The sequence below is a fragment of the Mauremys reevesii genome, linkage group 4, assembly GCF_016161935.1.
Source record: "Mauremys reevesii isolate NIE-2019 linkage group 4, ASM1616193v1, whole genome shotgun sequence".
In the NCBI taxonomy this organism is placed as follows: Eukaryota; Metazoa; Chordata; order Testudines; family Geoemydidae; genus Mauremys; species Mauremys reevesii.
This window is the reverse complement of record NC_052626.1, coordinates 7,590,641-7,617,228: the sequence shown is the minus strand read 5'-3', so window position 1 is coordinate 7,617,228 and position 26,588 is coordinate 7,590,641. Positions and strand designations below refer to the sequence as shown.

The window sequence follows — 26,588 nt, the reverse complement described above, 5'->3', positions numbered from 1 at the left end:
TGGCAGGTCTCACACTGTGCTAAAACGGCGGCCCCGGGGGTGCTAGAACTGGTGGGTCTTAGACTGTGCTAGAACCACTAACCTAGGCTGGTACTAGAACCAGGGTCCCAGCCTATCCTAGAACCGGGGTCCTAGGCTGCAACAGAACCAAAGACATAGGCTGGTATGAGAACTGGGAACCTAGGCTGAACTGGATCTCTTGCCTGTTCCTAGGCTTAGCAGAATTCAATTTCCATTTTTAAAATAATGTTTACTGATAGGATCAATGTTTAAGCTTTTTAAAAATTGTTATCCTTTTAAATGTTCCCAGTGTGCAGGATTATGGGATTTAAATGTTATTTTTTAGATGTTTTATCAATTTACCTTTTCCCAGTTGTGGGAAACTATGAGAGAGTCAGACAATAAATTATTTAATGACAGTAGATGAGATTCAAAAAGTTAAAGGCTTATAAACCCTTGAAAACACAAATTTGTCAACATCACATCAAAATATACAGAGTAAGTATCTTTTAAGTCAAACTCTAATAAGTTCTCAAGCAGCATTTCTCACTTTGTCTATCTGTAAATTTTGACTACCACCAGAAATATTTTTTCATCAGTTTGTGTGTGTATGGTGAAATTAACATTTATTGACATTTGCCAATAAAGAGGTAATCCTTCCAAGCCTATCCATTCCTGACCCACTGAGTCACTCAGACCCCACTGCACGAGCGCCTGCTTATGCCATTTATCCTTACACCTCTCATGAGTCCAAGTTCATCAGAGCCGGAGAAGTAAACATCCAAAAGACATATTACACAACTGGGATATGGGGGGTAGACTAGATCTTCCTCCACCTTCAACAGCTGCTGGCAAAAACCATGAGTTTCCTCCTCCTCGTTGTTGCTCGAGGTCACCTGGGGCTCCTGGGAAGTCTCCACAGAATGTTTTGGGGGTAGTGGTGGGGTCACCACTGTGAATCACATGCGTCTCCTCATAAAAGCGGCACATCTGTGGGACAGAACCAGAATGACTGTTTGCCTCCCTTGTCTTCTGGTATGCTTGTCGAAGCTCCTTTATTTTCATGCGGTACTGCTGCGTGTCCCTGGTGTAGCCCTTCTCCCTCATACCCCATGCAATCTTGGCATAGATGTCAGCATTTCTTCTGCTGGATTGGAGCTCTGCCTGCACAGAGTCTTCTCCCCACACAGCAATAAAATCCACCACCTCCTGTGTACTCCATGCTGGAGCACGTTTGCGGCCTTGAATCTCCATGATCAGCCGTGCTGGCAAGCTCTCCACACTGCTCAAACAGGAAATGAACATTCAAAAGTTCCCAGAGCTTTAACAGGGGAGCAGCTATTTCCTCTGTACCTGGCTGATGAGCAGTGGAGTTGTAAGTGCTCTCCCGAGTGGTCATAGTCAAGCACTGTGGGACACCTCCTGGAGGCCAATTCGTTCAAATTACATAACACAGTGTCTGCACTATCCCCATGTCGACCTGTGGATGTTGAATTAAGCGCTACACTTCTCAAGGAGCTGGAGTACAGAAGTCGACTTTACAGGCCACTTAGGTTGGCAGAAGGGACGCGGTAGAGTAGACACACATATTAGATCAACTTAATGCAGCTTATGTCGACCTAAGTTTGTAGTGTAGACTAGGCCTGAGACTCAGTGGTGGTTGTTTGCTTTCACTAAGGGAAAGACCCAGCTGGTGGAGTATGGGCTTTCAGCAGCACATTCTGCCCCTAAATGCCACTCCATCCCACCACCAGTCTACAATAGGAATTTGGATCCTGACTGAAAACGTTTATGCAGTAACTGGTCTTCCGGGACCATTACCAGAATGGTTGAAGGGATAGTCCAGACCACACAAAAAAACCCTTTGCCACACCATTACAGAAAGCACAAAATAGTGCTACAAACTACTAAATACACCCCATGGGGTTGGGTTATGGCTGTGGTGGGAATCGTAAGTGTGAATTTCCTGACAACTGTGCATTTAAAGTCTCAAACCACAATACTGGGTAGTTGTTTTCTGTATGTGATAGTTAACACAAACTACTGTTTGTAGCTAACTGTGTTGCTGGAGAATGGCTTTTTGTGTTCCTTTTCAATCTGGGCACAAGGTGGCAGAGTTGAAGCTTCTTCTGAGCAGAATGAGGCATGAGTGTTGGGGAGAATTTGTATTTACCTGCTAATGGCATTATACCATAGTTATCAACGTATTAAAGACGAGGCAGTGTAACTTTTCCTAGATCACTTTAATCTCCATTTCCATTAACAACTCCAGTCCTGTTTCTTTTAAGATATGGACGTTGTACTGTTGTAATGGCTGATTGTATCAGTTCTGGAATTGATTACATGTTCTTAAAGGGAGATGAAAAAAGCCCAGTATTTTATCTCCGTAATAAAGGAATTGTCCTTTTCTTTACGTCATGCCTAGCCTAGAAAAATTATTCCTGGGGTTTTTTATTTGGTTGAACTGGTTGACCAAAAAAAAAAGGAACAAATTTGAAGAAAAAAAAAAAAACCTTAGCACTTAGCTTTTTTCCTCCCATATTCAAAAATGTAGAAATTGGAAATCCAACCACCCGTATAGCTGGTCAAAAAATAATTGAATTGTTCCTAAAATTTCAATTTTTTAATTTCTTTTTGTAAAAATTTCACAATTTGGAAATTTGAAAAGTTTCAAGCAGCTCTATTTGCATCTTCATTTTTTAAAAATTGGCATGCTCTGGTGATACAGAGCTAAACAAAATAGCATCCAGTGAGTAAGTCTGAATATACAATGTGAGAACAAAACATGCTCATATCACCTGGCTGTTGAGAGCTGACTTTATTGAACAGAGTTTTGCCGTGGTGACGCGCCTGGCCATACAGTCAGTTCAGAAGCCCCACTGCTTTACATACAAGGCAGGCAACCGCTGGATGAGTCACATTGTCAGCGACCTGACCTTGATCAGCTGGTCCAGGGCAGACATTTGGCAGAATCCCCTGCAGATTACGAGATGCTGTGCAGCTGTCATATGAAGTAGTGGACATTAAACAATACAATTCTAGGATCCCAAATAAAACTGACCCCAAAATCCTAAGCAGGGATTTGGAGCAATCAGAGTTTTGAATTGCTCCGCTCCGACTCCACTCCAGCTCTGGGCAAAAACCTACTGGTCCGTGCTCCAGGTCTGGGCTCCACTCCAAAGCCCTGATCCTAAGGCTGAAAAATTGCTCTGAGATTACATTCCATAGTATCTAGTATTATGCAGGCAGATGAAATGTTACATATAAGCATCCAGCGCATCTAATTTGATAGAACTATTTTCTAGCATAGGCCTTTTGGAGAAGCTGGCTTTCGGAAACCTACTCAGTGACTGTGTGGGTTTGGCCTTTAGTGGAGCTAGTGCAGGAGGTGGTGTTTTTCTGCAACCCAGGTGCTCGTTTCCATAATTGGAAGGAGGGAGGACAAGGCAAACATCACCTGCCCTTCCACAGGGAAAGAATCTTGCTGTGATGCAGCTGTCCATGTGTTAGTGGGAGTGAATTAATCCCTGCTTGCTTAACTGTGAGCACACAGATAGACCTATTGGCTTCATTGGAAGTTTGATCAGACCCTGTAATTGCAAATGCAGTTTTCACCTTGCAATGCAATTTGAGGGGATTAGGGACTTATCATTCTGCTTTATCGAGTGTTGCTGTATTGGCATATACTCTCTACGCAGGTTCTTGTTCCGTCTTGTATCACATTCCTTAATGCATTTTGAGACCATTCGGGTGTAAAATGTGACACATACTGAAGTTGCACTATTGTGTGCTATATAACAATTTTGTCGTCTTCTTGGGATGTATAAGCATCACAGCATCCTTCTCATAACCACTGTTCATCGGCATTTTCCTTTGCATGCCAGAGAGATTGCACCGAATGCTAATTCAATAATTCGATTACTGTCTCACTTAGTAACAGTAAATCTTTCTTATCCCAGAGACAGTTTGCTCTTCAGTTATCTCACTTGTTTTCTTAGTGCAAAAGCTAATTCTGTGGTTTACATTTGAAAACTACAAAATCACTTTCAACTGTGTAGAGATGATTAGGAGAAGGCTGTGTTCCCTTCACGTGCTTCGCAGTGTTACCATGGGAACCACAGTAGAAAGATTTTTTAAGCCAAAAAGTCAAACAGATTGTGTTTCTGAGAACGGGTATTGTCTTATTTATTGATTCATTTGGTTTAACTCTTTCATAGCCTGCAGCTCTTGCTCTGAAAATAGACTTTAAAAGTAGAGGTGTTTTTCAAAATTTGCACCTTAGTCACCTGATCTGTCTCTTTCCCCCATCGCAAGGTCCTCCCTGCCAACCCCCAGCCCTGGCTCACCCCTGACATCCACTTCCCCCACCCCATACTCTCATGAGGTGGAGTATCTCAAGTGGAAATCCCATGGCCAGCCAACTTCTTCCACTACAAATTTGTTCTCTCCTCCTTCAAAAAGCGACAGAGTCCTGTGGCACCTTATAGACTAACAGACATATTGGAGCATAAGCTTTCGTGGGTGAATACCCATTTCGTCAGACGCATGTGGTGGAAATTTCCAGAGGCAGGTATAAATATGCAAGCAAGAATCAGGCTGGAGATAACGAGGTTAGTTCAATCAGGGAGGATGAGGCCCTCTTCTAGCAGTTGAGGTGTGAACACCAAGGGAGGAGAAACGGATTGAACTAACCTCATTATCGCTAGACTGATTCTTGCCTGCATATTTATACCTGCCTCTGGAAATTTCCACCACATGCATCTGACGAAGTGATTATTCACCCACAAAAGCTTATGCTCCAATACATCTGTTAGTCTATAAGGTGCCTGTGATGGGTCTGGCACCGCAGCGCCCCTTTGTGCCAGGGGAGGGAGGGGTGCCAGGGCCTCACCTCTCAAGTTTCTCAGCCTGCCTTCTTTAAGGGCGTCCCGATGGGGACTAATGGCAGGTTCCCACGTGCTCGCCCCGGGTATCAGGGCAGCCCAGCCCAGTGGCCAGCATCCACACAACTCGCCCCGGGTATCAGGGCAGCACGGCCCAGTGGCCAGCATCCACACAACTCGCCCCGGGTATCAGGGCAGCACGGCCCAGTGGCCAGCATCCACACAACTCGCCCCGGGTATCAGGGCAGCACGGCCCAGTGGCCAGCATCCACACAACTCGCCCCGGGTATCAGGGCAGCACGGCCCAGTGGCCAGCATCCACACAACTCGCCCCGGGTATCAGGGCAGCACGGCCCAATGGCCAGCATCCACACAACTCGCCCCGGGTATCAGGGCAGCACGGCCCAATGGCCAGCATCCACACAACTCGCCCTGGGTATCAGGGCAGCACGGCCCAATGGCCAGAGTCCGTCTTTCCCCCTCTCAGGCAGAGAAGTGTCTCCTAATGGTCGGAGGAGTAGGGGGACCCGGTCCCACCCTCTCCACCGGGTCCCGACCCAGGGCTCTCCTATTGGCGGGGTTCCCCTTGCTGTTGGCTCAGCGGGGATCCACCCACAACACACCAAACATCAGTGCTGCTTTAACGCAGCTTGTCCCTAAGGTTTCTCCTGGATCACTTCCCTCAACATCATATTCTCCCCTCCGGGGCGGTGGGGGGTTTACCGGTCCATATCCCTCTGTCAGGTCCTCCGTCTGGGCCGCAGGGTACGTGCCAGCCAGGCTGGTTCCTGGAGTGTGGGCTGTTCCTCCTTGGGAGCTGGCTGTGCACATCCTTCTCCTCCGGTGGTCAGCCCTGACTGAGCAGTTTTGCAGGCTTTTATACCTAGCCTTCAGTTGGAGCATGCCCAGCAGGGCTTCTGGGGCGGGGCTTCCTCTGCCAAGAAGGAAGGGTTAACCCCTTCGGCGCCAGTGCAGGGTGCTCTGCCCCGTCACAGTGCCACAGGACTCTTTGTCGCTTTTTACAGATCCAGACTAACACGGCTACCCCTCTGATACTCTCCGCCTTCAGTTCTGCCATCTTCCTAGCTGAACATCTCTACTGCTCCAACTTAACTGAATCCCAAGCTCACAATCCCAGTCAGCTTGTTACTGCCTTTGAGTCACTCCTCAAACCCTTCCCCCCTCCGCCCCCCGCCAACTCCCACCTACACTAGTCTCTCTACACAGGATCTCACTGATTTCTTCAAAAGAGAAATTTGACAAAAGATGACATGGCCTTCCCCTTTGCTTGCCCTCCCACAACTCTCTTCTCCGTCTCTGCAGTTACAGATTTCTCATCTGCTCTCCTCCTCTAACCCCTCAACCATCCCATCCCATCTCACCCTGGACACCGACCTCTCTCTAGGTCCTCACATCCAGGCTATGTCTAAACTTTGCAGATTCTCTCTGTATAAGAGCTCTAAGATCCAGCCTTTCTTATCCAAGCTCCTAGGATGTCTCAGTTACTGCAACGTCCTTTTCTCTGGCCGTGAGAAATGCAATCTTGCCCCACTTCTATCCATTCAGAAGGCTGCTGCGCCGTTGCTTTGACCATGTCTCCCCTCTCTTTGCATCCTTCCTCTATTGCATCAAACACAAGTTACTTGTCTTCACTGTCAAGGTCCTTCACAGCCCATCCACATCAATCTATGATTTCTATCCTGTTGACTTGCCTTCAGTCAGCCCAGGGTGCCAGCCTCCAACACCCACTTGTTCCATTTTCAAGCAAGCCCCTTCATGCTTCCTCCTGTGCTGCCCCTCACAGTTAGAAGCTCCCCGTGAACATCTGCAAAGCTACCTCACGATCCTGCTTCAAATCCCTCCTCAGACCTCTCCTTTGCTGTGATGCCCGCAAAACACTTGACAACAGCCAGGCTGCTGCTATGCTGAGACCACTGCCAATCACACAACCAACAGTGGCTCATTGCTCTACATACAACAAGGGATAGCTCAGTGGCTTGAGCAGTGGCCTGCTGAACCTAGGGTTGTGAGCTCAATCCTTAAGGGGACCATTTAGGGATGTGGGGCAAAAATCTGTCTGGGGATTGGTCCTGCTTTGAGCAGGGGGTTGGACTGGATGACCTCTTGAGGTCCCTTCCCACCCTGATATTCTATGATCTGTCTCTTGTCTTATACATAGATTGGAATGTCTCTGGAGCAGGGGCTCTTTTCGTTTTGTGTCCAGCATCTAGCCCCGTGTGGTCTGGTCCATGACTGTGGCTCATAGGTGTTACTGCAAAACAAGTACATGATCACGTACTATTTTTTCCCCAGGACTGTGGCTTCACACAGCATACTGGATGGATGATGCTTACTGAATGCATAGGTATTCAATATTTCTTTTTATTCTCATTGGTCAATGTGTGCCTCCATGCATTATTGACTGCACACCATCCACGCCCTGCACTGAACACACAATTATTCATTTCCTACTGAGCTTTTCTATGGTGCCTTATCGTGGTATCCGAGTTCTTCACAAACAATGAATTTATCTTCACAATACCCCTCCGAGGTAAGAGTCCTACACAAACAGTTGCATTTGCTATACAACTCAATTCGTTCTCAGAGCACCATCCATCCTCGGTAACTGATGACTATCATACTGCGGACTTCTATTCTCTCCCATCCCTGGCTCCTGCCTCTCTTCTCCCATCCTTGTTCCTATGTTCAGAGCTTTATAATTTGGCCAAATTTGGGCAGATTTTCACAGGGATGGCAAAAGGCACATCCCTGACTCCAAGGTGACCCAATGGCAAATTTTAAGTCCCTGTTGAAAAGTGTGGAGTTGCTGGAGCTGTTCAAGGATATAGCTGAGAGAATTTTTGTTTTTAACCTGGATAAAACATTTTTTCCTAACCTCAATCTCAGAAAAAGCAGAACCATTTTTAGCTGAAACTTTCCACAAATATTCAGCCTTAGTAGACACCTGGCATGGGAAATTTCAGCCTGAGTGGCTTAAGTTTGGCAAAATTAAAAGCAACTGAAAACAGGGTCTTATAAAGGTAAAATGTCAAGCAACCCTAACTCTAGGTGTCCTTACCTGAGCAGCCGATAAGAGTTTGCCACAAAACTGGTCACATGTATCTACTATGAATCAAGGAGAAAAAAAACAAAGGAAAGAAATGGGGAGAGGGAATGACCAAAGTACAGTCAGTGGCACTGCATTGCCCAGGCAATGGGAGATTAAAGGCCAGAATCTCCACTGTCCTACCCCTTGTGTAATCATGTACATCAGCTTAATGTGGGCATAAATTCTTACCGTTCTCGCTGAGTGGGGTTTTACGCCCACTTTGCACTGGTGTAAGTGATGCACGAGCCAATGGAGAATCTGGGCCTCTGTCCTTAACTAACAATAGAACTAGCAGCCCCAGGGCAAACTCAGCAGCTTGGATCTGTTCTGTTCTGTATTGGTTCATCACCGCACGCTCTGAGCACCTTCCAATAGCGCATTAAACAAAGAGACAAAGATCCCTCACTTGTTCCCTCATCCTCGCTCCGGTGTGTGCAGTGGTGTGGCTTGTTCGGGTAGGGTTTGGGACGAGGCAAGTTAAATGTAATGTACATGTTGCTCTGTATTTATGTTAGAAAAGGCCAAAGAAATGTGCCTTGCACTTGGAGCAGAACGTGGGGAGCTTTGTGATAGTCCTTAGTTCCTGGGTCGAAGGAGAGAGGAAAACGCTATTAAAATATTTTTGTTTTAAAAAGCAATTGTTTGTAGTTTGAGAGTCTGCACCAATGTTCCATTACTGATTTGGGATCCTTCCCCACTGGAACAAATGACCAAGGATCATAGTGGATTCTCCATCACTAGCAATTTTTAAATCAAGACGTTTTTTTCTAAAAGATCTGCTCCAGGAATTATGTTGTGGAAGTTCTATGGTCTGTGTTATACAGGGGGTCACAACAGCGTTTCTAAAACTCCATTGCATTGCAACTGTTTCTGACAACAAAAAATTGCTACACGGCCCCTGGAAGGGGGACTAACAGCTGAGCCCCTCCGCTAATGGGGCAGGAGGGGCAAAGCTGAAGCTTGAGGGCTTCAGCCCTGGGCAGGGGGGCTGATGCCTGAGCCCTGCCACCCAGGGTTGAAGCTGAAGCCAGAGCCCTGCTGCCCAGGGCTGAAGCCCTCAGGTATGGCTTGGACTTTGGCTTCAGCCCTCGGTCCCAGCAACTCTAACACCAGCCCTGGCAACTTCATTAAAACATTAAAACAGGGTCATGACCCACTTTGGGGTCCCAACCCACAGATTGAGAACCACCGGCTGATCACAATGGTCCTTTCTGGCCTTGGAATCTATGAACAGATTCCTTTTGCACAGAGCTTCGTATTTCATCGGCCAGAAATAACTGAAAATAATAGGCCAGGTTTAAATACAAGAAACCAAATTTTCCTCCCACTTATACGTATTGAAATCAATAGTGTGGCACTGTTTTGGCCCAGTCTCCCCCTTAATGAGGTCCCAAGGTTGGGGAGAAGGGTTGGGGTAGGCATCCGCACTGCAGAACAGGTGTAAAAGCTGTGTGTGTACTGTAATCCCTCTGCTAGTTTTTGGCAGCCCACTGGGTGCAGCTGGCTGACTGACATTCAGGATTTGGGCAGATTAATGTGTCACATTAAATACGTTATCACTTTAATCATAGGAAGTGGCACCGATGTGACACTTGAAGCTGAAACCAGGCAGACAGAACAGTAATTTATTTATTATGCTCATTGTAGCATGTGGTCATATTCCCATTCACTAGCCCCTGCATGAGGGCGTAAGGCCTGTTGTATGGTCATGTAGGCTGTGTTGATCAAACAATGTCCACCCTGCACAGTTTCTGAAGTTTAATGGGTTCTCCTGTGCTGTCGCTAAGGTAACAATCCTATCTTCTGAGTCAAAGCGATCAGACCAGCCTTCCAGTAAGAGAATCTCACCGATATTGTCATAACGGGAGCAACGGTCTGCCACACAGCCCTGACATTTTACTGGTGTCATGCAATACTGCTTGAAAACAGTTTGCTAAGTGCAGAAAGATCAATGGGATCATATCATCCCACTTATCATTCTCTAGGCTGGTGAAGTATCCCCTTTCCTGAGGGACTTTATTCCGGGTTGGACTGAACCATGTCGGTCTTTGACTCCGAACTCTCTCTAACCATGTCTCTGCCATCCAGATCAAGTCCCGTGCTTTGCCACGCCTTGCAGCTTGCAGACAGGAGGAAACCATTTTGCTTCTGGTTCTTGGTTCAGTGCCTGAACTTAGCCGGAACTGGCTGGATATTGGCAGAAACTCCACAGCCAGTTAGTCGGAGAATTTTTAATCAAACTGGAGATTTTTCTTCAAACCAATCACATGGAGGGGAACATGCAAACTTGAACTATCAAGCAGAAAAGCAAAGAAAGCCTGCCATGGGAGCATCTGGCTGAGAGCAGAGCTATGTCTGCTGATCCTTCTTAAGCAAGCTAGAAAACTGCCTCTTCCGAAGCATTCTTGTTTGAATACAGGGCAACGTTTTTGTTCGTTACGCATATGCCTTCCACCTTGTACTCTTCTACCATCTAAGGTGGAAGATACAAAATGGTCGTAAATATCAACAGAACAACGTCATTCCATAGGGTCTGATCCATGGCCTATCAAAGTTGATGGGAATCTCTTCCATTGCCTTCAGTGAGCTCTGGATCAGGCCTGTAGTGTGGTACGAATGTCACATTAACATGTTACATTAAAATATCCAAGCTAAACAAAGCTATCTTCATGAATGACCTGCCTGCTGCCTGGAGCTGGTTCTTGGTTTGATTTCCGGAGTCATGATTATGAGTCTGTGTTAGAGGAGCCCAAAGCAAAACTTTAGATCCAAACCCTCTGAGTGTTGGGGAAGTTTGAATCCAGTTCTGGATCTTCGCTTCCTAATTTGGGCTCATCTCTAATCAATATAGATCTAAATTGCTGTGTGCCTGGCCTCAAAGCCAAGAGGAGCAATATTTACCTTGACAATATACACTGTGGCAATGATGACAGTATCAACTCTAGGGAAATTAGAGCAGGAAAAGATCGTGACGTAGGCCAGAGATCTCGGCCTCTAGATCCATAACCTCGGAGTATTGGGTGATCACAGGATGACTATGAGCCGCCAGTGTGATATGGCTGTGAAAAAAGCTAATGCGGTCTTGGGATGCATCAGGCGAGGTATTTCCAGTAGAGATAACGAGGTGTTAGTACCGTTATACAAGGCACTGGTGAGACCTCATCTGGAATACTGGGTGCAGTTCTGGTCTCCCATGTTTAAGAAGGATGAATTCAAACTGGAACAGGTTCAGAGAAGGGCTACTAGGATGGTCTGAGGAATGGAAAGCCTGTCTTATGAAAGGAGACTCAAAGAGCTTGGCTTGTTTAGCCTAACCAAAAGAAGGCTGAGGGGAGATCTGATTGCTCTCTACAAATATATCAGAGGAATAAATACCAGGGAGGGAGAGGAATTATTTAAGCTCAGTACCAATGTGGACACAAGAACAAATGGATATAAACTGGCTATCAGGAAGTTTAGACTCGAAATTAGATGAAGGTTTCTAACCATCAGAGGAGTAAAGTTCTGGAACAGCCTTCCAAGGGGAGTAGTGGGAGCAAAAGACATATCTGGCTTCAAGACTAAGCTTGATAAGTTTATGGAGGGGATGGTATAATGGAATAACCTAATTTTGGTAATTAATTCATCTTTGACTACTAGCGGTAAATATGCCCACTGGTCTGTGATGGGATGTTAGATGGGGTGGGATCCGAGTTACTACAGAGAATTCTTTCCTGGGTGCTGGCTGGTGAGTCTCGCCCACATGCTCAGGGTTTAGCTGATCGCCATATTTGGGGTTGGGAAGGAATTTTCCTCCAGGGCAGATTGGCAGAAGCCCTGGGGGTTTTTCGCCTTCCTCTGCAGCGTGGGGCCCGGGTCACTTGCTGGAAGGTTCTCTGTACCTTGAAGTCTTTAAACCATGATTTGAGGACTTCAATGGCTCAGACACAGGTTTGATACAGGAGTGGATGGGTGAGATTCTGTGGCCTGCATTGTGCAGGAGGTGAGACTAGATTATCATAATGGTCCCTTCTGACCTTAAAGTCTATGATTCTATTGACAGCACAGACCTCTGAGTACCCCATTCACCACATCAAACAACATACTGCGGAAGAGAGAAGGGAGCAGACATGGCAGTATGTTTTGTTTAAAAAAAGTCTGTATCCCCCATCCTGTAATGAATTCTGCACATGCTCAGGGACCCATCTCCATAGAGTTCATTGCAGGATTGGGGCCAAAAGCTATAATCATCAAGTAATAATAACAATTAATGGCTCTTTTAAGTATTGTAGATGGTGGGTAAAGATATGGGGGCAGATTTAAGGTTCTTTGTGGAACCTTATCTCTGGATTTCCTTACTTTCAGACATTTAGTTCTTGTAATTAGTCTATAGCATTCTAATCATGTTTTGAACAAATGGATATTTATGTATAACCTTAGTTCCGTTGTAACTCAGATTTTGGTTTGGGAATTTTAAATTGTGAATAAAGGACACACAACAAACCAAAACTCCAAAGAGTTGTGATGCTTGCTTCACGATGGCAATCTATAAACGGTTTCACTGAAGAACCTTATTTTGCCTCCTCTGCTTACCTCGAACAGTCGCTTTCGCCACAAACAGCCCTGTTGATTTCAGTGGGACGACTCGCAAAGTACACTATTACTCCAGGCGAGCATTGCATCATGTACTAGTAAATTACAATGAAACTACTTTTAATTGAAGTAAATGCATTTGTTCAACTCCTTTTCTCAAGAAGCATATTAAAATTTTAGTTTGTAAAGAAATAATTGAGTCAGATCTTGTAAGAATAGGTTTGCTCTCTGTTATTCAGAGGGTGTTCTCTCTGGCATACATATCTGAAATTTTGCTGTGAAAAGCTTTGTGAGACTCGCCCACGCTCCACTTAACCATGGGTGCTGTCGCTGCTGTGGGGGCTGATGCAAAATGTTCTTTCACCCACTTTTGCTTTCCTGCCTCTGCCTTTAAAAATGTCACTGAGAAACCTGTTCCTGTCGTAAGAGACCACCCCCAAATGTAATGGGCCAGATTCTGCTTTTCTTTATGCCAGTGTGTATCCAGAGTAACTCCCCTAAAGTCAGAGTTACTCCAGTAGAGAAAGGTGCAAGTTAGAGCAAAATCTGGCCCACTGAGTATAACTCTGCTCTACATGTATTATCAGGCCACTTCAATTATTTTAGGGTGGTCTTTAAGTTGTCATGAGGAAGCTTTCATTGCAATCATCATGATGGCTTTCTCTAGCCAGTAACATAGGTTATCATAGAAGATGCAAGCAGAAGCTCTGCAAGACTGCAGGTAAAGTCACTTTAATCATTTTCATCGGCACCTACCATGGCTATCATGATTAACAGCATATTTGCTTATTTTGGGGAGGTATTGGTTTGAAGTAACCACCCAGAAGTAAAAAGCCAACTCAGGTTGACTCTAAATCTCCCAGTACAGAGCGGTCCATATGCATTCATATTCCACCTACCTAGGTGTTTTGATTCTGTGGTGAAGGGAGACATATATGTATCTTGAGACAACATCTTTCATACGGAAGTATCAGAAAATCCTTTGTAGCCTTTATAATCTATACATAGAAATACACCATAGGGAATTTATTTCCTACAAGTGGATCTATAGATGGAATGGTCACCAGGTCAGCTTTTCAGGAGAATGACCAAAATACAGGGAAAGTAGCAGGCTCAGGGAATAGGACCCAACTGTTTTTATTAGAGAGTCTAAATCATCAGTAGGGCTTCTGTTTTTCGGGTTTATTAATTTAATTTTTCAGGGTTTATTTTTAGCAATTTTTGAGTTTTATGTAGATATCCAAAAATTGGGGGTTGTTTATACTGTAATAAGTAATGTATATTCCAGGCCTGCACAACATGTGGCCCGCGGGCCGCACGGGCAAGTGGTGGCGCTGTCGGGTTCGCCCTCTGCCCAGGGGGGGCCCAACCTCACAGCCCTGCACGTGCGCACCACATTCCAACCGCCCTAACGGCCAGAAGAGCACGTGTCTCCGTCTCCCGCTCCCCATGCCTGGCATACAGCGGGTGTGTCACTTCTGGGGCCTGCTGAGGCGGGAACCGCTGGGCACGAGGTGGAGCCGGTAAGTGCCGAGCAAGGGAAGGTGCCGCGCTCGAGCCGCAGCTCAGGGGTGAGGGAGGGACTGGGCTGAGACACCCCCACAAATCCTCCCTTCGGTTGGGGGCGAAGTGGCTACTGCGCTGGTTGCTCCCAGGGCGGCCTCTGTAGTGATGGAGGAGGTGTTTGAACTGTCTGTGGGCAGCCAGGAAATCCTTGGGGGGGGGACGGGTGTGTGTGTGTGTGTGTGTGTGTGTGTGTGTGTGTGTGTGTGTGTGTGTGTGTGTGTGTGTGTGTTTCACCTGCCCTGCCCTGACTGCTGCCCCCTTCCCTGGTCCAGGGAGCTTCCCCTTCCCCAGCCCCTATCACACTCCTCCCCCCCCCCCCGGTCTCCCTGTGTTTGTGTGTTGGACAGTCACATCCAGTCCCTTCACACTGCCCCCCTTTCCCCTCCCCGGCTTAGTTCACAGCCCCAGAAAATCCCTTCAAACTGTCCCCTTTTCCCCTCCCTTTATTTCATGGGGGGGACGACGAACCGAGCGGGTGGGCAGGCAGTGGCGGCGAGGCTTTATACTTGGTGGGGGAAGGAGGCGAGTGGCGAGTCGGTGGCTGGAGGGAGGCATCCATTTTCAGTATTTTAATTTTTAGTACTGCTGTGTGCAGTAATATAGTGACCCCTGGGGGGGTTGAAGAGGGGTGTGATGGTGGGGCCGAGCAGGGAGGAGGTGGGCCCTATTTTACTGCTGTGATCTGGTCACCCTATGCGCACCGTTTCTTTCCCGCTCTACAGGCTTCCACACACTGTCAGTGCCTTGCTAGTGTGCGACGCACCGAGAGATCTCTCTTCTCTTTGTGTGTGACTGTGAGGGTTTCCCTTGGGTGTGAATTTATTCAACAAAATCTTGAGCTTCATAATGGCTACCATGAGTGAAAAGAAAAAGAGAAAAATAGAATCAGAACACAGAGTTTTCAACACTGAATGGACGAATAAATACTTACGTACTGTTTCCAAAGACAAAATACTGTGCCTGGTGTGTCACGCAACGTTAGCCATTCCGAAATAATACAATTGTCGGCGGCACTTTGAAACTAAACATCCCAATCTCGCCAAATTGAACCCAAATGAAAAAATAATTAAAGCAGCCAGTTTAGCAAAAAACTTTAGTGGAGAACAGCAAATTTTCAAGAAAGTGAGCACTGAGAATGATACGGTTACTGAAGTAAGCGTTCAGATTTCTAAGGAAATTGCTGCTGCTGGGAAATGCTTCACAGAAGGCGAGTTTTTAAAAAAGTGTATGTTGATTGCTGTATCTGAGTTATGTCCAGAAAAGGGGAATATTTGAGAATGTCAGTCTATCACGCATGACTGTACAGAGAAGAATAGCTGACATTTCTACCAATCTAAGTGATCAGTTAAAGCAGAGAGTCAGTGAATTCTGCTTTTACTCCCTAGCTATGGATGAAAGCACTGATTTAAAAGACACTGCCCAACTTCTTATTTTTATTAGCGGTATTGATAAAAACTTTGAAATTACGGAAAAACTTGTTGGCATGTGCTCCATGATGGGTCGCACAACTGGAAAAGAAATCTCCAGTGAAGTGATAAAGTGTATGAATGATAAGTCGGGATTAGATTTCACAAACTTGGTGGCCATTTGTACTGATGGTGCTCCAGCTATGTGCGGAAAAAATGTTGGAGCTGTTACTCTTCTTGAAGAATTTATCGGGAGACAAATAACCAACCATCACGGCATTATACATCAGCAGGTTTTGTGTAGCAAAGTCTTAAAATGTGAGCATGTAATGTCAGTGGTAGTTTCCATTGTAAACTACATCCGTTCTAGAGGACTAAAACATAGGACATTTCGAGCCTTTCTTGAAGGGGCAGACGCCGAGTGCAGCGACTTAATCTACCATATGGAAGTGAGGTGGTTGAGTCGAGGAAGAGTGCTCCAGCGTTTCATTGCTTTGAAAGAGGAGGTAGCAAAATTCCTAGAAAATGGGCCAATAAAATTCCCAGAGCTTGAAAATGAGTCCTGGAATCAAGATCTCTTTTTTTTTGGTGCTATTACAGCACACCTGAATGATCTCAACATTCAACTTCAGGGAAAAAATCAACTTCTATTTCAAATGTGTGCAGCAGTGAAAGCTTTCAAAATGAAATTGAAACTTTTCAGAAGTCAGCTGTCAAAAGGTGAAATGTTTCACATTCCCACTTGTGCACAGTGTATCCCTCAGCACAAACACGCCGAGTTAGGAGAAAAAATATGCAATGCACATCAATCTTTTGATTGAAGAATTTGACAGAAGACTTACTTTGTCTAAATAAGAAGACGTCCAGTTGAAGCTGATTGATTGATCCCTTTTCTGTGGATCCAGAGGAAGTGCCACTAGATTTTCAGTTGGAGGTTATTGAACTTCAGTGTTCGGCAGTCTACTGAAATAAGCACAGAGAAAGCAGCCTGCGGGACTTCTACAAAAGTCTGGACGATGAAAAAATACAAGAATCTTATCGAAGTTGCATTGAAAACGTTCAGCATTTTTGGAAGCACTTACATATATGAACAAACATTTTCCATTGTGAACATGAATAAAAACAAACAATGTTCTTCTCTGACTGATGACCATTTGGAAGACATTATGAAAATATCCACTTCAAATATCAGAGGGGTAGCTGTGTTAGTCTGGATCTGTAAAAGCAGCAAAGAATCCTGTGGCACCTTATAGACTAACAGACGTTTTGGAGCATGAGCTTTCATGGGTGAATACATCCGATGAAGTGGGTATTCACCCACGAAAGCTCATGCTCCAAAACGTCTGTTAGTCTATAAGGTGCCACAGGATTCTTTGCTGCTTTTACACTTCAAATATGACTCCCGAATACGACAAGCTTGTTGCTGAAAAGAGATGTAATATCTCTCATTAAATTTGCAAGGTAATTATGAAAAGTACAAATGTTTTCTTTCAACGGAACAAGTGTTTTTCATTTTTCCATGATTCATAAAAAAAATTAAAATAATTTTAAAAATTGTTTGCTTTAATTGAAAAATTCTTAATAAAGTATCACCCACACCCACCCACCCCCAAACCCTCCTTTGTGGCCCACAGCTGTTTCGGCAGGACGGCGCTGGGGAGGGAGGGTTTGTTTGTTTCCGTGGGGTGGGCCGTGCTGGGGGGGGTGGTGTTGTGTTTTGGGAGGGGGGGCTGGGTAGTGGTGGTGTTTCGGTGGTGCTGGGGGGTGGGGTCCGCCCTCAGCTGTTTTCTTTGGAGTAATATGGCCCTCAGCGCTTTACGAGTTGTGCAGGCCTAGTATATCCTGTATACAATTTACAGTGGTATACACTCTGAGTAATCTTTTGGCAATGTTCTCTAGTGCACTTTAACGAAGTACTGTTTCAAACACCACTATGCTAAAGCGCAATAGGGAACCTTTAGTACTCACCAGCTGGGTCTACATGGACCAATTAATATGCAACACATAAGTGTGCTTTAGAAATCACACCTCCATTGTCTGTGTTACTCCATGTAGACAAGCTCTTGCATATAAGTAACCATTTCTGATGTTTATTGGATAAACACCAATTTTTTGGGGGGGATGTTTTATCAGTGTTTTAAAGTCAAAAATTAGAAGGCCTAATTGTAGACCACAGAGAGCAGATAGATCTCAAGATGTGATCTGAAGAGTCAGATACAGACAGAATTGTTCTGACCACTTCAGTAGCCACTTAGTACTGAAGCCAATGATCAATTTTGTGGCTAAATTTCATTTACACACATTTTTTTCCATTAGGAAGATTTCCTCACATCTAACAATGGCATGATTGAAAATATGGATTTTCGGGGTAGGAGCCGTCAATGTCTTTCCAGAATGCTTAGCACAATGGAGTTCTGACCCTGAATGGGACATCTGGGAGCTACTAGAATATAGTTCTTCTGCCCAGAATCAATCCCGTCAAATGGGATCCGCTCTTCAAGTCCTCTCCTACTAGAATATAGCTATTTAGTCTTAAAACACAATTAATAGATGTTACAGCCTTCTCCCATTTTTAAGAAAAGTCTTATTTTCTCAGATACAACTCGGATGCCACAGACATAATATGTCATTGTAATTAAGCCCGATTTCCATCTTGGGCAAAGCTTTCCTTCCTGGATCATTGCTCTGTTCAGGAGGTCAACGTGTTGGTCCTTCTTTAATACACAGCAGCTGAGTTACAGTAACATTGTCTCTCCTAGAGTCTCACTACTAGAGGGAGCTCTTGCACAAACCTACCAGATATCGCTACATACGACTCATGAATCTCCTTGTGGACAGAGATCTTTCTGCAATTTTTCACTCCTGCACTTTTTGCCGTTCATCTGCCTTTCCAGAGTAGTCCCATTGTCTTAAACTACTGGGATGAGTAAGGACTGGTGCGCACGAAAGGGCTTGTGGGACTGGCCCCGCAGATTGGGATCTTTTTGTGGCAGTCCCTCTGCCTTTATTCATTTTGAGGCTGGGTACATTTACTGTACTAAATAATGAAGTAAAATCTGCCCTCAAACATAGCATGGGTACACCTAAGTCATTGGGGATGGTGCCTGTGTATTTAAGAGGAGAACTGAGTCTTTAGGTCCAGATTTTGAAGAGAACCCAGCCCCTACGTTGCAGCTGGGAGCTAATCTCTTTTGAAAAACTGGCCACAGAAGTGGGAGTAGAACTCTTGAACGTCTGGCTCTTAATGTCCTTACATGGTTGCAATTTATTTTCATGACAGCATGGAGCCAAATTTTCTAATATGATATTTTTCTGGGCCAGAACCTCAATCTGTAGAAAAAAGTGTTTTTGTTGCTTGTTTGTTTTTTAAACCTCTGAAGGTTGTTGCAATTGTCTTTCCCTAACAATCACTCCGGATTCTGAATTGCAGAATCACAGAAATGAAAGACAGGGGAAATCTATTTGTTCCTCTTGTCCATGGGCCTGCCAGTGCAGGATTGTGTCTTACACTATATTAAATGCTATGGATGCTAAGGGACTCCGATTCTCATTAGCACTTCATAAGTGCTCACCAGAGTCCAATAAAGGAAATGAATTTCACAGACGGGCAAACAAAAGCTGGGCATTTCCATGCCACCGATGGGACTCAGCTTCCCGTCTCCCTTTGCAAGGGAGACATTTCTGAGCTCAGAACCTCTTGCCCTTAGTGTCGCAGCTGATGAAGACGAGACTGAAAATTGTTCTGGGAGAAATGCCAAACAAAAACAAATGGGGAAATACATCTACACAGAAAGCAGAGAGTACGTTAGGACCTGATCCAAAGCCTGTGGATGCAAAGCAGTTCCATTGGTGAAGGGTTAAAATCCATGTGCATTTTATATAACAACCGGGTATATGGATTGTGCCAGCTCTTTTCCAGACCCAAAGTCCAGAGTTTGGTCAAGAGACCAGAGGCCTAGCAAATAGTGATTGGCTAAGAGAAAGCTGGGTAAACAGATAATCTTGTTTTGCTAAAATAGGCCTGGTCAGCAAATTGCCAGGTGTTGGAGCCAAGAACTAAATAATTGTGTCTTATTCAGAGTTGCAAATTGAACAAAGGATCCCTGTTCCTATTGTGTTAGTCTCTTCTGTAGGGAACGTTCTTCCCACAGATCCAACCTTGAGTTTATGAAAAGTTGGCATATGTCCGGTATAAGATACGGCATCCTTCCACCTCCCTTCCCAGGGACCAATGCCTGTCTGTTTCCTTTATGTCTTAAATCTGTATTGTCATACACTTTCACTGTTTCTTTGCTTTAACCCCTAGGAATGTACCTGTTGGACAATCAAAGGAGTTGCTCCATTCCTGTGGACCCCAAATCAGAATTCAACATACATATTTTATACTAATAACATTTTATCAAAGTATTAATTAAATGTTAACTTGCTAACTTGAGACCATGGGTGGAGACATTATGTAACCTTTTAACCATTGGCTAATGTGCTTATCTTGTCTTGCCGCAAAACCTATCCTGGGGTGTGGAACTGCCTACCCCGTCACTTTCCCCCGCCCATGGAAACTCTATATATTCTATTGTAATCAATTGATTGACAGTGTGTCTGAGCCTAATAAGCAAGGTGACACTCCACCAGCGCTGTGTGTAATAAACGCCTATGCTTAACCTCTACATGGTGTGGATTTATGTCCTTCAATTGGCTTCAGTGGGTTTTGGATGCTCTTAATGAAAAAAAAAAATGAAAAAAAAAATGAGTCAATGTAGTTCGCTCTGGATGGAATTCACACCTAGCCAGCAGGTAAGCACAAGGCCAGTGCACCACACACATCCTCAAATCAAGCTTAGGATGTCTAGTCCTTGGGCTTCCTGCACAGGAGTAAGTTTCATTTGGTCCACTGCGCTCATGGGATTTTCTGTTCTGTAAACAGCAGGAAGCATATGACTGCTGGGGACAATTCTTCCCCACTCCCAGCATAGTCTTGCTACCCATTGACTCCAGGAATCAGATTTGTGCACATAGAATCATAGGACTGGCAGGGACCTTGAGAGGTCATCTAGTCCAGTCCCCTGAACTCATGGGAGCACAAGGTATTATCTAGACCATCCCTGACAGGTGTTTGTCTAACCTGCTCTTAAAAACCTCCAATGATGGAGATTCCACAACCTCTCTAGGCAATTTATTCCAGTGCTTAACCACCCTGACAATTAGGAAGTTTTTCCTAATGTCCAATCTAAACCGCCCTTGCTGCAATTTAAGCCCCATTGCTTCTTGTCCCATCCTCAGAGGTTCAGAGAACAATTTTTCTCCTTCTTCCTAGCCTATGATGTAGCCTATTAACAGCCATATACTGGGCCCACAGTCATTATGGTACCATGAGTTTACATAACAATGAATTGGAAAGTTAAATTGTCCGTTATAGCGAGACATTAAGAACCTGACAAGCTAAAAGGTGAAAGTAGCTTATTTTTCAGAGAGCGGCAACATTTTCTCTCATGGTTGTTCGGAACATGGAAGGAGCAGCTGTTTCTTCCCCATAGAGGTTGAGACGGACAAGTGGCTCAGTCCTGCTGAGACAGAGATGGTGCAGATGTAGTTTGAAGGTCAAACCTTCCTCGGGCAGGGAATTTCCCATCTCCTCGCTCCCACAGCATGGTGTGGGGAGGTGGGGAGAGGAGAAGGTTTGCACTGAAAGGCAGCGCAGAAACAGCATATTTTCAGGATGGTTTGAATGTGGATGAGAAATTGCTTCCCACTCCAGAGGGCAGCATCGAAGGCGAGATGACAAGAGGCGGAGAAGAGATAATTGGCAGAGAGGTCTGAGAGGTGCAGAGGCCACCAGAGGCGGAATTAAGAGAATGATTAAACGTGCCTTATAGTGATCGAATCAAGGAGTCCAGTCGACTGATCTTAACAAAGAGAAGGTTAAGGGGTGACTTGATCACAGTCTGCAAGTACCTACATGGGGAACAAATATTTAATAACGGGCTCTTCAGTCTAGCAGACAAAGTTCTAACGTGGCTGGAAGTTGACGCTAGGTAAATTCAGATTGAAAATAAGGCGTAAATTGCTAATGGTGAGAGTAATTAACCACTGGAACCATTTACCAAGGGTCCTGGTGGAATCTCCATCACTGATCATTTTAAAATCAAGATGGGATGTTTTTCTAAAAGCTCTGCTCTAGGAGTTATTTTGGTGAAGTTCTCTGGCCTGTGTTAACAGGAAATCACACCAGATGATCAGAGTTGTCTCGTCTGGCCTTAGAGTCTATCAGAGCAGAGACCCACAGTAATATTTACATGGAGCTGCACGGGGTTTGTATAATGTTTGCCTGAAATTACCTTCAGAGGCAGGAGACATGAACTGAAGCATCTGGATTCGTGCGCACAGCTCCTGCAGTTACACGTGCACACTGGGATATGCACATGCAGATGGAGCTAGTTAGGCACCTTGTGTGCACACACCATTATTGTCACTGCGTGTATCAGTGCAGGTGGGTGTGCACGGGCACCTGGGCCTCCAGCGTCAGAGTCTGTGGTCTTCAGTGCACTCATCACTACGCCACATGTCCCTGAAAAGGTGGCAGCCACACGAGGGAAAATCACCCTAAGGAAGCTGCTGGTGCTGCAGTAATTGGATTTTTGCTGTAAATGAAGTTGTTACGCTGATTGTCTCCCGGGCTTTCGGAGATTAGACAATGGAGCCTAAGATGCAGCTTCGGCTGATGGGCCAATTTGCGTGATCTCTCTGCAGGGGCTGGACAAGAAGAGCATTTCCCAGATCTCAAGTGACCAGGGGCCTAAGCCTGAGATGAAAGGCCTGGTAGCCATGTGTCCCTGAATACTCACTGGTGCTGCTCCTGCAACAGGGGTTGGGGGTTCTGTGGTTAAGGCAGTTAAATCTTCACTGCATCTCCCAACATCAGCCCAATGGCACACAGTTTGGCTGCTACAGTATTATCGGGTGCTCCAGCCGGCCTCCCACTCCTCAGCTAGAACCTCGCCAAGCTGTGAGCCACAGTCATTCTTCCCAGCCTACGGGCTGTGCGTCATGCCTGTGGAGGATGTTCAGCGTATGGTGTCAGTGAAATACAAAGCTCTCCAAATCAGGAACATACCAACTTTCAGACTTGTCTGCTGCAGCATCTTATTAACTTGGCATTTTAGTTTTGCCTTCATTTTTTTTATTCCAGTTCTTATTTTAATCATCACCCATTTCTGCAGTTCATGCATGCAGCAGCAGCAGCGTAGGAATATCATTAACCAGTGTATTAGAAGCCCCAGCATGCCAAGCACTGTACCAACAGTAAAAGACAGCCCCTTCCCCAAAGCATGTACAGTCCAAATAGACAAAGGATGGAGAGGAAACAGGCCAAGTGACATACTCGAGGTCACACAGCAGCAAAACAGGGACAGAAACCTGCTCTCCTGCCTCCTTGTCCCTAGCCTCGCTGACTGTATATTGCCTCAATGGAGCTTGCTGTGTCACACGATGAACGGACTGTTTTTGTACACAGGCCTTTTCCTCAAATGTGCCTCTTATTGTTTTGCAAACACTCATGGCATAAATCTTGAACTCGAGCCAGGCTGTGTGACCATTGCCCATCCAAGGATTTAACCACACAACATAACACTTTCCTCCCCCTTTTGTTTTTCAGCAGTCTTTAAAGCTTCTTTATTTCTGCATAAAAGTCTCTGTCTAAAAATAATCCAATGCAGTTTTAATTCTTGGCGTTGCAATTAAAGAGATATTGCTCCGACTCACCGTGAGCTGAAATCCCTTTGTGTATGTATCACGGGAGTCAGAGCTCACATGTATATATATGAAAGGAGAGAGTTAAAACTGGAATCTGAGGCTAACAAGCAACTTGGCTTTGTGATGTTTGATTGTACAGTGATCAAGGTTGATTTAAATCAGTGATTTAAATCGTGGGTTCTTGCTTGCTGATTGAAAGTATTGATTTGAATCCTGTTTTTCATTCATATTTTTATTTTCCTTTTTTAAAAGTTCATTCTCACCAGTTGGTAACCATTAAAACATGTTGATTTGCACCCAAATACAGCTTTTACTTATGTTTGGGTGCTTCTTTTTGCTAGCCAGGAGGATACATAATTGCTTAAATAAATGCGTACAGATACAGTGTTTCTTAATTTGCATATTTTTTATTTAGAACATGGTGAATGATATTTCTAATTTACCCAATAAGTTTTTACTTGGGATTTGTGTCAAGCTGCATTGGATGGAAACTGGAATTAAATTAAAAGTGTACAGAACGAGCATTTTAAAATTAACTGAAACTGCCTTGAATGTGCTGGATGCACAAAGGAAAATGTAAGTTTCTCAAATGTTTTGTATTAAAACCTAACTGATTTATTAAACAAAGGAAGGGATTTACTAAACTACCATTCACTCTGCTTAGTGAATTGAGAAATTGTTCCTGGTTACCATGGGGGAGATTTTCAAAGGTATGTAGGAGCCTAAAGATGCAGTTAGCTGCCTAGTGGAATTTTGAAAAGTGTGTAACTCCCATTGAAATCCACAGGAGCTAGGGAGATCCACGAAACTACTTAAGCACCTAAACATCAGACCTAGGTACCTAAGTCCCTGTTTTTGAATCCTCCATGATCCATACAACTCCCGCCAAGCCCTGCAGGTGCCTAAATTCACTGGGCTCCTGAGTTTTTCAGGGTAAAAGTTCCCTCTGCACCCATATTACTGCCTCTGAGCTATGCACTGCTGCCTCCCTCTAAGGGTCTGAACAGTGATCGCCCCCTGAACCATTAAGCATGCTCAGATGGCACCACCTACTGGATCAGTCCCATTCAAAATCCAGTGGGAGAAGGAGGAGGAGGAGTTCACCTTATAACTTTTAGCCCAGTGGTTAGAGCACTCACTGGGATGTGCACCTTCACCACAATGTTCTCTGCTGGCTGGATTGCATGGAGCGAGGCAGCTACCTAACTCATTCCCACAAGATGCAACAGAGAGTCCCGTGGTACCTTATAGACTAACAAATGTATTGGAGCATGAGCTTTCGTGGGTGACCATTCAATACATTTGTTAGTCTATAAGGTGCCACAGGACTCTTTGTTGCTTTTTACAGATCCAGAGTAACACGGCCACCCCTCTGATACTTAATTCCCACAAGAAACGCCTCAGGCACTAAGTCATCTGACTCCCAGTGGCAGGCGCCTGTCTGCGGATCGCTAAGCAGAGCTAGGCGCCTAACTCAGAGATGGGCGGGACTTAGTGCACCCCCATCTGATTGGCATCTCCTACTGGCTAGCTTAGGCAGTCCACACCGAGTGTGCCGGCTTTTGTGGATCACATTTGTGTGTGTGTGTGTGTGTGTGTGTGTGTGTGTGTGTCTCTCTCTCTCTACCCCCCCCCCTCATTGTATAGGGAGCCCTGGTACCTAACGAGGCTTTGTGGCTCACCATGTTCCTGGGAATTTCTAGGTGCTGTGTTGTAGCGTGTAAATCCCTTCATGAATCCCACCCCATGTTCCCAACCTGCTGAGGTGCTACTGAAAATCCCCCTTGGTGCCCATCTGCATCTTTAGGTGCTTGAAAATCTGGTCCCATGTCTTCAACTAGTAGATCTCATCCTCTCCCCATCTATGAATAAAAAACAGGGGAGAGGAAAACAAGCTTTCCTGCTTTTTCCATCTCCCAGTCAGCTTCTCAACTCAATTAATTAGACCAAATGAAGAAAGTATTCTCTCTGTGCCCGCTTGGACACCGAAGCTTTGCTGCACCCTAGAACCTGGAAGTACTTCCGTGTGGAAAAACAATATCAGCCGTGACCCAGGGACCCCTCAATGACAACTGGCAAGAGGGTTTCCAGTAATATCCTGACCCTGGTATGTCCATTTTGGTTCACCAAAGGTCATGTGAGGTCTTGAATAAAAGCCAGGGTCATGCTGGTCTTTAATATCCTTGTGAAATGTATGTGCAGATACCATGTAAGGAGTTGTGTATATGTTCTAAAATCTGTATCAAGGCAGAATTGACAAACAGGTTTTCTGTCAGACAAATGATGTTTCTTCATAGGTCTCATGGTCAACGTGTAAATAAGCATTGTAAGCCAACTCAATGGAAGCTGTAAGCATGCGCAGACTCACCCGGTGGTGCCTCCTGCTGGTTGTCTCGGGAATTGGCTCACCAGTTGTCAGAGCGCCCTCTGCAGGCCAGGTGTCCTGCCTGTCATTGGCCCGTGTCCCTCCTGGACCCTGGTGCCCTTGTCTTGGGTGCTGCCCCCCTGGCAGTACCCCACTCTCTCTGGGTCTCCCCACCCAGGGGAACCCCCACCCCCTATCCCCACATCGCCTCAGTCATGGCTACTGCCAGTCACCGTCTGGCCCCCATGCCCTGGGGCAGACTGCAGGCTATCAGCCAATCATCACAGGCAACAAGGGGCTTGGACTGGCTGCCTTTACCCACCCTCAGGCTGCCCCTCTGCAACCCTAATACCTAGGTGGGCCTAGGACCAGGCCCTGCAGCCTGGGGAGTTGCTGGCCTGGGACTTCCCAGCCTCCAAGGCCTCTCCCCAGCCCTCTAGGTCCCCGGGTGAGTTCCCCAGCAGCCAGGCCTGTCTCTCTCTCTCCAGTCAGAGTGAGACTGCTCAGCTTCTGGCTGCCCTGGTCGTCTTATAAGGCCCAGCTGCAGCCACTTCCCCCAATCAGCCAGGGGTTTGCTCCCTCCCCCAGCTCCAGCCCTCTGCAGGGCTTTTCCAACCCCTTCCGGGCTGGAGCAGGTGTTCACCCCGCTACAGAAGCCCTATTTACATATTAAGGTCAACATGGGAAGTAGGAGGTGAAATCAATAGGGAGGCAACACACCAGAGAATAAACCATGAAGGTTATCTTAATGTGGGTACAGACAGTGAATTTTGGAGGATATAAGGAGAAGGCAAGAAAATCACTCCTTTAACCTGCCCCTAGGAAGTAATCGGGCAGTGTGATTACCTTGATGAAAACAGGATCCCAACCAACCATGGTTGAAATGCTGCAAAGGATTTTGGGGGTGAGATAAACTTCTTTAGACAGCAGGTTTGCCT

At 45.5% G+C, this 26,588-nt stretch overlaps 1 long non-coding RNA gene across 1 annotated transcript; it reads left to right on the top strand.

Annotated features, from left to right (window-relative positions):
• Positions 1-463: 463 nt before the first annotated feature.
• Positions 464-25,385, top strand: LOC120405208. The gene is made up of 3 exons (XR_005598437.1): positions 464-498; positions 12,264-12,266; positions 25,165-25,385. It is a non-coding gene; the product is annotated as an uncharacterized LOC120405208 (long non-coding RNA).
• Positions 25,386-26,588: the final 1,203 nt, after the last annotated feature.